The 13,074-nt window shown below is 43.6% G+C and overlaps 1 protein-coding gene across 1 annotated transcript in view; it reads right to left on the bottom strand.

The window, feature by feature from the left end:
* Positions 1 to 7,647, bottom strand: part of pcsk1nl (proprotein convertase subtilisin/kexin type 1 inhibitor, like) — a gene marked incomplete at its 3' end in the record, with an annotated part of 26,956 nt that extends 19,309 nt beyond the window's left edge. The window contains exon 1 of the mRNA XM_084333406.1: positions 7,509 to 7,647. The remainder of the gene's footprint in view (positions 1 to 7,508) is intronic.
* Between the last annotated feature and the right edge of the window lie 5,427 nt (positions 7,648 to 13,074).

Genomic DNA, 13,074 nt, shown 5'->3' on the forward strand with positions numbered 1-13,074 from the left:
ACTGCACATGGCCGGTCTTCATGCATATAAGGCTGCCAGGAAGCCTCAAGTTCTTTAATAGTTGTCATACAGAAGTACAGAATACTTTCATACAAAATGCTTCCAAGCCTGCAATGACTGCCCTTCACCGTCAGGCCAGTTTGCGCTGGTGTCGACAGCACCGACAGTGGAACCTAAGAATGTGGGGCAACGTCATGTGTGGTAACATTGACTTGAGGAAACTGTGCATTTCATAGCCAAGGTGTCTGTATAAAGTAACCATAATGAAAAAACCTTGTGTACCTTTTGGAGCAAAGTGGGTTTCAACTGCTGACTAAGGAGAGTCTTGGAGACAGTGGGTGATCATAAAAAAACCCTCTATGCTAAACTGTATCTGTTGGGTAAACACAGGAAACCAACCCCCCACGAGCCAACTGTTAATCTGTAATACTACACCACATTCAAGGGATGTGAGCGTTGAACCAAGGAGCAAGAGGCTAAGTGGAACTAATATGCCTCTGTGGAACAGGACCAACGTGTAGAACTGTTTAAATCCATACAATTACAGAATAGAGACAAGCAGACTGTTGGGTTATCACTAAAACTGCAAATACCTGTTATGATAGTTTAATTCAAATAATGCCTTAGTATTGAACTGTAGCATTAATCTATAATATACATGAATGATTAGATCTTTCCACTCTAAGCATGGGAATCTGCTGACGGTATGCTCTCAGGGTAACAGACAGTAGACATGTTGATGTGGTCAGCGCGGGAACAATGAGACCGGAGGTCGCACCTCACTGTGAACAGATTACAGCAGAGAACCCCTGACTTGCCTCTGAGAATGGCTCAAGCTGCATGGAAATTGTCACAACTATATCACACTAATCTGACTTATTAGATAAAAAGATATTAAAATGTCATTAGAATTTCAACTGTTTATTTTTAATTTTTTTTATTTATCTTTTCCCCCCTCCATTTTCCTCCGATTTTCTCCCATCCCAATGTTAGTCGTTATGCCAATTCCCAATCCCCTTCCTGGTCGCTGCGCACTTACCCCCCACAGTCGGTCTGGGAGAGTGGAGGCTACCTACCACGTGCTTCCTCCGACACACGTCCAGCCAATCACCGCTTCTTTTCACCTGGCAGCGTGGATATTCTCTGAGAGGGCGTAGCGTGTGGAAGGATCACACTATCCCACTCAGGTCCTATCCACGCTTAGCAGGCGCCCCGACCGAACTGTAGGAGTCGCTGTTTACAACGACCCGGACCCACCCCGCCAGCTTCTCCCACCCTCTAATACTGCCAATTGTATTAGTGTGAACGGCCAGCCAAGCTGGTGACAACCCCGGAGCTGTGAGCTGGATTCGAACAGGCGAATCCTAGCGTCTCCGGGGTTGGTGACGAACGCAATCTCCGCTACGCCACCTAACCGCCCGAATTTCAACTGTTTATGAAGATTATAGAATATGTCTTTCCACTCCTTTTGTAAATCTTTATAGAATGTAAGTCTCAGTATCAATGAGTTTCAGTCTGGTAAATACAGGGATCATGTTATCGTTATCTTTATTATAACCACTGTCTGGTATCAAAATATAGGCAAAGAGTACACTGTGATAATGCTGGAAATATATAATTCATTTACACTGAAGATAAATCTTAGAAATGTTTAAAGATTCAACTGCCCATACAAGAAGGGACTCTTGAGGAATTAGCTCTCTGCCACAGCACCACAGGGGCCACAGGCCAGACCCCCCCCTGGGCTGCAGGAACAAACCAGCCCATAGAAAGACAAGGAGATCTTGGGCGGAACCCAAGAACAGAAGACCTTCTGGTTTTTAGTATCAAGACACCTGATTGGAACAACTCCATATTTAGAGATAATTGTGATTGGTTTAAAAATATGATGTCATATTGAGTATAAAGAGCAGAACACATTGTTAGCTCAGGAGGCCAGACACCCCCGTCTGGTCTCCAACCCAACCACTGCCAGCCAGAGAATGTGCTTTGCAGACACGTGAGTGAACCATGGATCCACTGTTTGTGTGGCCTAGTTTAGAGTAAAGGTAGTTAATCTTAGACCAGGTTTAACCGTGTGTATTGCTCAGTACATTCTCTTTTCATTGACATAGCATGTGAATATGTGTGTACAGTTTTGTTTGATGTGTAAGCATCAATAACCATGTATTCATTATGATTGTAATATGAAATAATCCCTGTATGTAATAATAACCTGCTTTTGCACCTTTGGACCTCTCGGCAATAAATCCTATAAATTTGAATTAGAGCTCTGTTGTCTGGCTGCACAGTTATTTCCCTGCTGGCTATTGGAGTCAAAGGGGAACCATTCTATCATTCTGTTCTTCTTTTCTATCCAATTAGCAACCTGTGTGCACTGTGAATTAACCTAGAAATGTACATAGAATATACCACACATGTTCAGTGATGAATCAAGATTCTGTCTGCGGAAGCTGGATGGCAGGATCAAAGTATGGAGACGGTGTGGAGAACGCTATATGCAGATTGCTGCACAGATCGCGTGACACCTTTCAATGGGGGCAGTGTCATGGTGTGGGGTGGGCTCTCTCTCACAGGTAAAACAGAACTTGTCATCATTGAAGGCAATCTCAATGCAGTGAGATATCGGAATGAGATTCTGGAGCCAGTGGCGATCCCATATCTCCAGAATCTGGGACCTAACTACATCCTCTAGGATGACCATGCTCGCCCCCCACAGAGCCAGGATCATCACAGAGTACCTCCAGAATTTGGGAGTGGAGAGGATGGAATGGCCTGCCGTGAGTCCAGACCTCAACCCAATTGAACACTTGTGGGATCAGCTTGGGCGTGCTGTACGTGGCAGAGTGACCAACGCAACCATGTTGGCGGACTTGCGACAAATCCTGGTTGAGGAATGGGATGCCATCCCACAGCAGTGTGTGACCAGGCTGGTGACCAGCATGAGGAGGAGGTGCCAAGCTGTTGTGGCTGTGTATAGATCTTCCATACGCTACTGAGGTCCCTGACAGTGTAAAATGAATAAAGTGTAAAAATTGCCAATATGTGTTGTTTTTTCCTTATTACTGTGGGTGAGTGCAATCATCCAATCCACCAAGCAACTCAAAACGAGAGTGAATACCAACAGAAGAATATTGCAGGGAATTTTGGCAAATATTTGTGGGCCGCTACCCACACGGTTAGCTGTGTTGCTCATTCCACGAATGCACAATCCTTACAACCACTTATCTTGCTGATTACAGCCTTTCCAAAGATATAAAATACAATACCAATTGGTATTATCAAAGGGGAGGAATAATCGACCGAAATAACGTTTCCGAACTTTCTTTGAGGAGTTTATTAGGGTTAGGGTTGTTAGACTGTGGCAACTGAGCCTGTACCTGGTAAGTATCCGTCTCTGCTTAGTATCTCTGACAGTAGAGAGATACAGACCATTATACTCTAGCCATTTATATTCTCCTTTTAGGCCCAAATAGCATTGCAATTTATTTTGTGTTTTGGTTTCATTGTGCCAATGTTCCACATAAGATGATTTGATTGATTCTAACATTTCTTCTGGAAGCAGTGCTGGTCTGAGACTGGAAGCAGTGCTGGTCTGAGACTGGAAGCAGTGCTGGTCTGAGACTGGTTTGTGTTGGTGATTGGTCTCCGCACCAGTTGACAAAGGGCACTATTTTCCTTCTCTCTCTCTCTCTCTCTCTCTCTCTCTCTCTCTCTCTCTCTCTCTCTCTCTCTCTCTCTCTCTCTCTCTCTCTCTCTCTCTCTCTCTCTCTCTCTCTCTGTCCCCCCTCTCTCTCTCTCTCTCTCTGTATCTCCCTCTCTCTCTCTCTCTCTCTCTCTCTCTCTCTCTCTCTCTCTCTCTCTCTCTCTCTCTCTCTCTCTCTCTCTCTCTCTCTCTCTCTCTCTGTATCTCCCTCTCTCCTCCCTCTCTCTCTCTCTCTCTCTCTCTCTCTCTCTCTCTCTCTCTCTCTCTCTCTCTCTCTCTCTCTCTCTTCTCTCTCTCTCTCTCTTTCTCTCTCTATCTCTCCCTCCCTCTCTCTCTATCTATGTAAGCAATCATAAACACCATAACATTACCAATAACAATAAAACGATCAACAGAAACTCATTACAAATATAATTTAATCAGGTAATACTTTTACCCAGAAATGTATTACAGAGCTTGTTCTCTTACTGTATGACAACAATCTACATACTTGCAGCTAATACTGCACACTGACTTTTCACCCTGCATATATAATTTTATTTGATCAAAGAAAACCTCTCTTAGATCCTTACATTGATATATATATATATATATATATAATATATATATATATATATATATATATATATATAATCTCTCTCTCTCTCTACCTCTGGTCTTTCTCTCTCTGTGTTTCTCTCTCTGTCTTTCTCTATGTCATGTCTTATCTCTCTACATATCAGACCCAGCAGTGTGATGATACATGTTGTTGGATGGTACTGCAGTAAAGCTGCTGCCTGCTATTATGTTTATATCTGATGTTGCTAGGCAACAATGATGCTGCTCAGCTCGCTGCTTTGGTCTTTCAACCTCTTACAAGCTCCTGACTCTGCATCTGGACAAGAATATTATCCTGCAAGCCGCCTGTTCTGTTTCTGTACACATCATCTTTGTATATGTATTATTTATTCAGTTTGGGAATATTCACACTAGCTAGTATCTTTACCATGACATTCAGCTACAGGAAACAAAGCGAAAATAGTAGAAGTGGGCGGGGCTTGACACATCAATAACACATCGATAACACATCAATAACACATAGAGGTCAACTAAAAGAAATTGAAAACTGCCCAGAACAGAGCTGCAAGGTTAGTTTTACATTGTTCCATGAGAACAAACACCATCACTATGCACCGGCAACTCTCATGGTTAACGGTAGAGAATAGGCTGGTTTTCAACACAGTTCAATTTTTCAGGAACACTGTCTTTTCGTCTCAACCTGTTTTCTTATACAACAAATTGTCAGATGCAGTCAGGTTCATTCTTATTTTACTAGGTCAGCTGATGATGGACAGATTATGTTACCACGTCCAAAATCAAATGCTTTTAAAGAGGACTGTTGTTTATCGTGCCATCAATGATTGGAATAACTGCCCACTGAACATAAGTAAATTGAATAGTAAAGTGTCTTTCAAATACCACCTGAGAATGCACTACTTAAATATGTGAGCAAAATATTCTGATGTTGATAATGATGTCTACAATGTTTTACTGTTTTTAGATTATCATTGTTAATTGTGATTGTCATATGTATCTCATGTTGTTATGTTTTGTGTTTTGTGTTGTCTTTCTGTGTGGACCCCAGGAAGACTAGCTCGCCACTTAGGTGACAGCTAATGGGGATCCTTTTAAACAATAAACAATAAATATATCAATAACACATCGATGACACATCAATAACACATCAATGACACATCAATGACATATCAATGACACATCAATAACACATCAATAACACATAGATGACACATCAATTACACATCAATGACATATCAATGACACATCAATAACACATCAATAACACATAGATGACATATCAATGACACATCAATTACACATCAATGACATATCAATGACACATCAATAACACATCAATAACACATAGATGACACATCAATTACACATCAATAACACATCAATAACACATCGATGACACATCAATGACATATCAATGACACATCAATACACATCAATGACACATCAATAACACATCGATGACACATCAATAACACATCGATGACACATCAATAACACATCAATGACACATCGATGACACATCAATAACACATCAATAACACATCAATGACACATCAATAACACATCAATGACACATCAATAACACATCAATAACACATCAATGACACATCAATAACACATCAATAACAAATCAATAACACATCAATAACACATCAATGACACATCAATGACACATCAATAACACATAGATGACACATCAATTACACATCAATAACACATCAATAACACATCAATGACACATCAATAACACATCGATGACACATCAATAACACATCGATGACACATCAATAACACATCAATAACACATAGATGACACATCAATAACACATCAATGACACATCTATGACACATCAATAACACATCAATAACACATCAATAACACATCGATGACACATCAATAACACATCAATAACACATCAATAACACATCGATGACACATCAATAACACTTCAATGACACATCGATGACACATCAATAACAAATCAATGACACATCAATAACACATCGATGACACATCAATAACACATCAATGACACATCAATAACACATCAATAACACATAGATGACACATCAATAACACATCAATGACACATCAATAACACATCAATAACAAATCGATGACACATCAATAACGACATCAATGACACATCAATAACACATCAATAACAAATCGATGACACATCAATAACACATCGATGACACATCAATGACACATCAATAACACATCAATAACAAATCGATGACACATCAATAACACATCGATGACACATCAATGACACATCAATAACACATCGATGACACATCAATAACACCATCAATAACACATCGATGACACATCGATGACACATCAATAACACATCAATAACACATCGATGACACATCGATGACACATCGATGACACATCATAACACATCAATAACACATCAATAACACATCGATGACACATCAATGACACATCAATAACACATCGATGACACATCAATAACACTTCACTAACACTTCAATAACACTTCGATGACACATCAATAACACATCAATAACACATCGATGACACTGTCTAAACATACAGAAACAGATAGTTGTATAAAAAACTGTGTAAGAGGGTGGATGTGCTGAGCATCATGATGTCATCCTGCATGGTAACCATTGGTTACACAACACCCCCACAGACTCCCTACCTCTCTCTATCTCCCTCCCTCTCCCTCGCTTTCTCTCTCTGTCTCCCCCCTCCCCCTCTCTCTCCCTCTTTCTTTTTCTCTCTCTCTCTCTCTCTATCTCTCTCTCTCTCTCTCTCTCTCTCTCTCTCTCTCTCTCTTCTCTCTCTCTCATCCTCTCTCTCTCTAAAGCAGGTATAGATGGTAGTGTGTATGTGAAGGTCATGCCGACATGAACCCAAACAGCATACAACATGTAACACGTGTTAACAACACATGGTCACTCACACATACAGAGAGAGATGTTGACAGACCAATACAGCCAATCCTTCGTTAATCTGCCCCCCACCCGCACATACACAAATCCACCCCCCCACCCGCACATACACAAATCCCCCCCCCCCCCCCCCACATACACAAATCCACCCCCCCCCCCCCCCCCCACACGTACAAATCCACCCGTCCCCGTCCCCAAACACACACGCACGAATACCCCCCCCACCCCCAAACACACACACACACACATGCACACGCGCACACTCTCACACACACCCCTCCAGCTCCTCTGTTACCTTGGCATGGAGAGGAGTGGGCCCCAGGAGGGAGGCAGTCAGCTAGCAGCAGCCAGGCGCTGGTCAGAGGGCCCAGCTTTCTGAACACACAGCAGAGAATGACGCTGCCCAGACAAGCTGCTCCTATCTGCTGCTTAACACCACTCACACAGAGACATAGAGAGAGGGAGGGAGGAGCTGTGGAGAGAGAGACGGAGGGAGGGAGGGAGGGAGGGAGGAGCTATGGAGAGAGAGACGGAGGGAGGGAGGGAGGAGCTATGGAGAGAGAGACGGAGGGAGGGAGGGAGGAGCTATGGAGAGAGAGACGGAGGGAGGGAGGGGGGAGCTATGGAGAGAGAAATGGAGGGAGGGAGGGAGGGAGGAGCTATGGAGAGAGAGACGGAGGGAGGGAGGGGGGAGCTATGGAGAGAGAGACGGAGGGAGGGAGGGGGGAGCTATGGAGAGAGAGGAGGAAGGGAGGGAGGGAGGAGCTATGGAGAGAGACAGAGGGAGGGAGGAGCTAAGGAGAGAGATGGAGGGAGGGAGGGAGGAGCTATGGAGAGAGACGGAGGGAGGGAGGAGCTATGGAGAGAGAGACAGAGGGAGGGAGAGAGACGGAGGGAGGGAGGAGCTAAAGAAGGAGACGGAGGGAGGAGCTAAGGAGAGACGGAGGGAGGGAGAGAGGAGCTAAGGGGAGAGACGGAGGGAGGGAGGAGCTAAGGGGAGAGACGGAGGGAGGAGCTAAGGGGAGAGACAGAGGGAGGAGCTAAGGAGAGAGAGACGGGGGCAGGGATGAGCTATGGAGAGAGAGACAGAGGGAGGGAGAGAGACGGAGGGAGGGAGGGAGGAGCTTTGGAGAGACAGAGGGTGGAGCTAAGGAGAGAGACGGAGGGAGGAGCTAAGGAGAGACGGAGGGCGGGAGGAGCTAAGGGGAGAGCCGGAGGGAGGAGCTAAGGAAAGAGACAGAGGGAGGAGCTAAGGAGAGAGAGACAGAGGGAGGGAGAGAGAGGGAGGGAGGGAGGAGCTTTGGAGAGACAGAGGGTGGAGCTAAGGAGAGCGACGGAGGCAGGGATGAGCTATGGAGAGAGATGAAGGGAGGAGCTAAGGAGAGAGACAGTGGGAGGGAGGAGCTAAGGAGAGAGACAGAGGGAGGGAGGAGCTATGGAGAGATGAAGGGAGGAGCTATGGAGGGCGAGATGGAGGGAGGGAGGAGCTATGGAGAGATGGAGGGAGGAGCTATGAGGGAAAACTATGATCACATGTATTCGTGACAGTACTAGGTTACATTACTGTGTTCCATCCATTCAGTGACATATTACAATTTAAAGGGATATTTAACTTTAGAGCTAGAACAGTCTTACCTCTATGTAAGTGCATCTACTAGTAAACTAGCTACCACTGTTGTGCCTGTCATCTGCTGTCAACACCACCATTCTTCCCAGGTGTCAGGTTCCTCATTCACTTCCATTCATTTTGAGGACTACGTCTAAATATCATACTTCTGTCAACAGTGTCAGACTGTGGTTGTACTGGGCAGCTCCTAGTGGTAAACAGTGTCAGACTGTGGTTGTACTGGGCAGCTCCTAGTGGTAAACAGTGTCAGACTGTGGTTGTACTGGGCAGCTCCTAGTCGTTAACAGTGTCAGACTGTGGTTGTACTGGGCAGCTCCTAGTGGTCAACAGTGTCAGACTGTGGTTGTACTGGGCAGCTCCTAGTGGTTAAGAGTATCAGACTGTGGTTGTACTGGGCAGCTCCTAGTGGTCAACAGTGTCAGACTGTGGTTGTACTGGGCAGCTCCTAGTGGTTAAGAGTATCAGACTGTGGTTGTACTGGGCAGCTCCTAGTGGTTAACAGTGTCCGACTGTGGTTGTACTGGGCAGCTCCTAGTGGTCAACAGTGTCAGACTGTGGTTGTACTGGGCAGCTCCTAGTGGTTAACAGTGTCAGACTGTAGTTGTACTTGGCAGCTCCTAGTGGTTAAGAGTATCAGACTGTGGTTGTACTGGGCAGCTCCTAGTGGTTAACAGTGTCAGACTGTGGTTGTACTGGGCAGCTCCTAGTGGTCAACAGTGTCAGACTGTGGTTGTACTGGGCAGCTCCTAGTGGTCAACAGTGTCAGACTGTGGTTGTACTGGGCAGCTCCTAGTGGTTAACAGTGTCCCGACTGTGGTTGTACTGGGCAGCTCCTAGTGGTTAACAGTGTCAGACTGTGGTTGTACTGGGTGTGAATGTCTGTAACAGTGTGCGTGTGAAGCAGGAATTGAAGTGTTACACAGTAAATCCCCCCTGCATAAAAAGATGAATGAACAATAAATAAAGTTCCAAGTTGATCAGTGTTATAAAGAAGCCAAGCAGAGTGATCATGATGAATGTCCTCTTTATTGAAACGTCCCCACACTGGTGTCCATACAGTAAGAACTACGGTCATCATACACACATCATCAGCTATTACCTCATCGCTGATGCTAAATAGAATATCATATACAAGAGAGTACGTCACAACCCAGAGGCATCGAGTCACAAGACATTATCAAACACCAAGAACAACACAGTATTCAACAGCATATCTATAAAAGAGAAGACAGGAGAGAGAGGTAGACCACAGAGCAAGGAGGGAGAGACAGAGAGAGAGAGGTAGACCACAGAGTGAAGAGGAGGAAGAGAGAGAGAGAGAGAGGGGAGGAAAAGAGGGAGAGAGACAGGAGTTATGGATTCTGTAGTATACAGTATAGGAGTTGTTTTGAGGAGTTACAGGGGGCAGCATTACTCTTATTAGTGTACATTATTAAATGCAGAACACCCCCCCCCCCTTTAACTTTAGACTCACTTTCCTCGTCATTCGATTTGTCCATATGACCAGATCATAAAGACATATACAGTATAATCATCCCACAGTCTGAGGGTGAATATATCTGATATTGTATCTGTTAACTAGAGGTTGTGTTTATCTTCTAGCCACTAAGGTGATGTCATGTTGGTCTAGTAGCAGGGCGGGGCTTAACCCAGGTCAATGATCATGTCTCCCAATCATATGTTGCTCCAATCTCCAACTTTATTCCTGATTGGTTGGTGAATAATCAGAATTCTAACAGGGGTCCGGTGATATCCAGCCTGCACATAAGGGGGAGGGACACAGCGTAACAATATCAACAAATTACCATAATTGGTCAATTCAAATGGTTGTGCTCCAATCAGAACCAATCTCCTGTCTCTGACTCAGTTGCCATAGCGACTCAGACTATCTGGTAAAACAGTCTGAAGCACTGTGATTGGCCACCCAGTGATATGTAAACCATGATGTTCCTGGACACATATTGCATATTTTCGCAAGATATCTGTTGATATATATATATTTTTTAACAATATCTCTTCTAGTTCTGAAGGTAATACATATCTCAGGTCTTGAGGCATATTTTAAACAGAGAACATTGTGGATGTTTCTAGAGGGTAGGAGGTAATCGCTAGTTGTTAACATGTAGCATCCAAGCAGAAGACCCCAGTAACATGTTATTAATGTTATTAACCCTGTTACTAATATGTTATTACTGTTACGCCTGTTACTAACATGTTACAAACCCTGTAACGAACATGTTACCACTATAACTACCCCTGTTACTAACCCTGTAACTAACATGTTACTATTAGTAACTATGTTAATAACATGTTACTAACCCTGGTACTACTCCTAACCCTGTTACTAACATACTACTAACCCTGTTACTAACATGTTACTATTGTTACTACCCCTATTACTAACATGTTACTACTGTTATTAACCCTGTTACTATCATGTTATTACTGTTACTATCCTTGTAACTAATATGTTAGTTACTAACCCTGTAACAAACATGTTACTAACACGTTACTAGACCTGTTACTACTGTTTCTGCACGTTACTAACCTGTTACTACCCGTTATTAATGTCACTACTGTTACCAACCCTGTTACTAACATGTTACTACTGTTACTACCCTGTTACTATTGTTATTACTCTTACTAACCATGTTACTACTCTGTTACTAACATGTTACTACTGTTACTACCCTGTTACTATTGTGTTATTACTGTTACTAACCATGTTACTGCTCTGTTACTAACATGTTACTACTGTTACTACCCTGTTACAACATGTTACTACTGTTACTACCCTGTTACTATTGTGTTATTACTGTTACTAACATGTTACTACCCCTGTCACTAACATGTTACTACCGTTATAACTAATCATGTACAGGTAGAGGGAAGAAATAGTGGTGGAAACATAGATAGGAGGAAAGAGAGAGAGAGAGAGCGAGAGAGAGATGTAATGAAACTAAAACCCAAACACACATCTAGTGGTCTACTTTTTCTACACACACACACACACACACACACACACACACACACACACACACCCACACACACACACACACACACACACACACACACACACACACACACACACACACACACACACACACAGTCACCATCTCAACACACACACACACACGCACACAGTCACCATCTCAACACACACACACAGACACACACACACACGCACGCACACACACACACACACACAGAGAGAGAGAGAGAGAGACAGACACACACACAGTCCCAGCTCACTGTACAGTGGTGCCACCACTGTAGAACACAGCAAGTATTGTACAAGACAACAATCATGAAGGGGCAAAGTACAGGGGAATATTATAATAGTCACCATGCTGCCATACGCCTAAATATCATTTCATTACTCAGAAAGATCAAAAGAAGCAAACGTCATATAAGCTCATAGGAGGAGGAAGATGAACGGATACATCTGTTTGTCATGCGGAGCACTGATTGGCTGGTATGGACACGTTTGAAATCCCTCTTTTTATTCCTCTTCTGATCTACACGCCATCCCTCCATCACAGAAATGAAAGGAGGAGGGATAACAAACGAGTGGTTTGGTACCTGAACGGAAACAGCTGAGGAGCACTTTGAAAGAAACACACAAAACAGGAAGTGATTTTATCTCCCAGTCAGACGCATTGCGCTGACCTCAAGATGTTTCCCGTGAAATTGTCCAACTGCATGATTATTATTTCACATTGTCATTCATTACACCGTGTTGAAGCGAGCCACATTAAAGGAACACGCCAACATTTTGGGAAATACACTCATTTGCCATCTTCAAAATTGATATCAGTTTCATCTCTTGTGTGTCCAGTATCCCCAGAGAGAGGTCCAGGTGCATGCTAGCCTAGCTTAGCACAACGACTGGAAGCAGTAGGGAGCAGCTAGCCTAGCTTAGCACAAGGACTGGAAGCAGTAGGGAGCAGCTAGCCTAGCTTAGCACAAAGACAGGAAGCAGTAGGGAGCAGCTAGCCTAGCTCCATCAAAAGTGAAGAAATACAACTTCCAACAACTCCTTAACTGACACACAGAGATGAAACTGATATTGATCTTCTAGTCTGACTCAAGGGGAAGATGACAAATAAGTGTATTTCCCAAAATGTTGGCATGTTCCTTTAACCGGTGGTGCAGTAGGATACCATCTTGATTGAAGCTTCAAAAATAAAATCACTTAATAAACGTCAGGGTACCGAGTCCTTGTTGCTAAAGT

This window comes from Notolepis coatsorum, assembly GCF_963971535.1.
Source record: "Notolepis coatsorum genome assembly, chromosome: 17".
NCBI lineage: Eukaryota > Metazoa > Chordata > Actinopteri > Aulopiformes > Paralepididae > Notolepis > Notolepis coatsorum.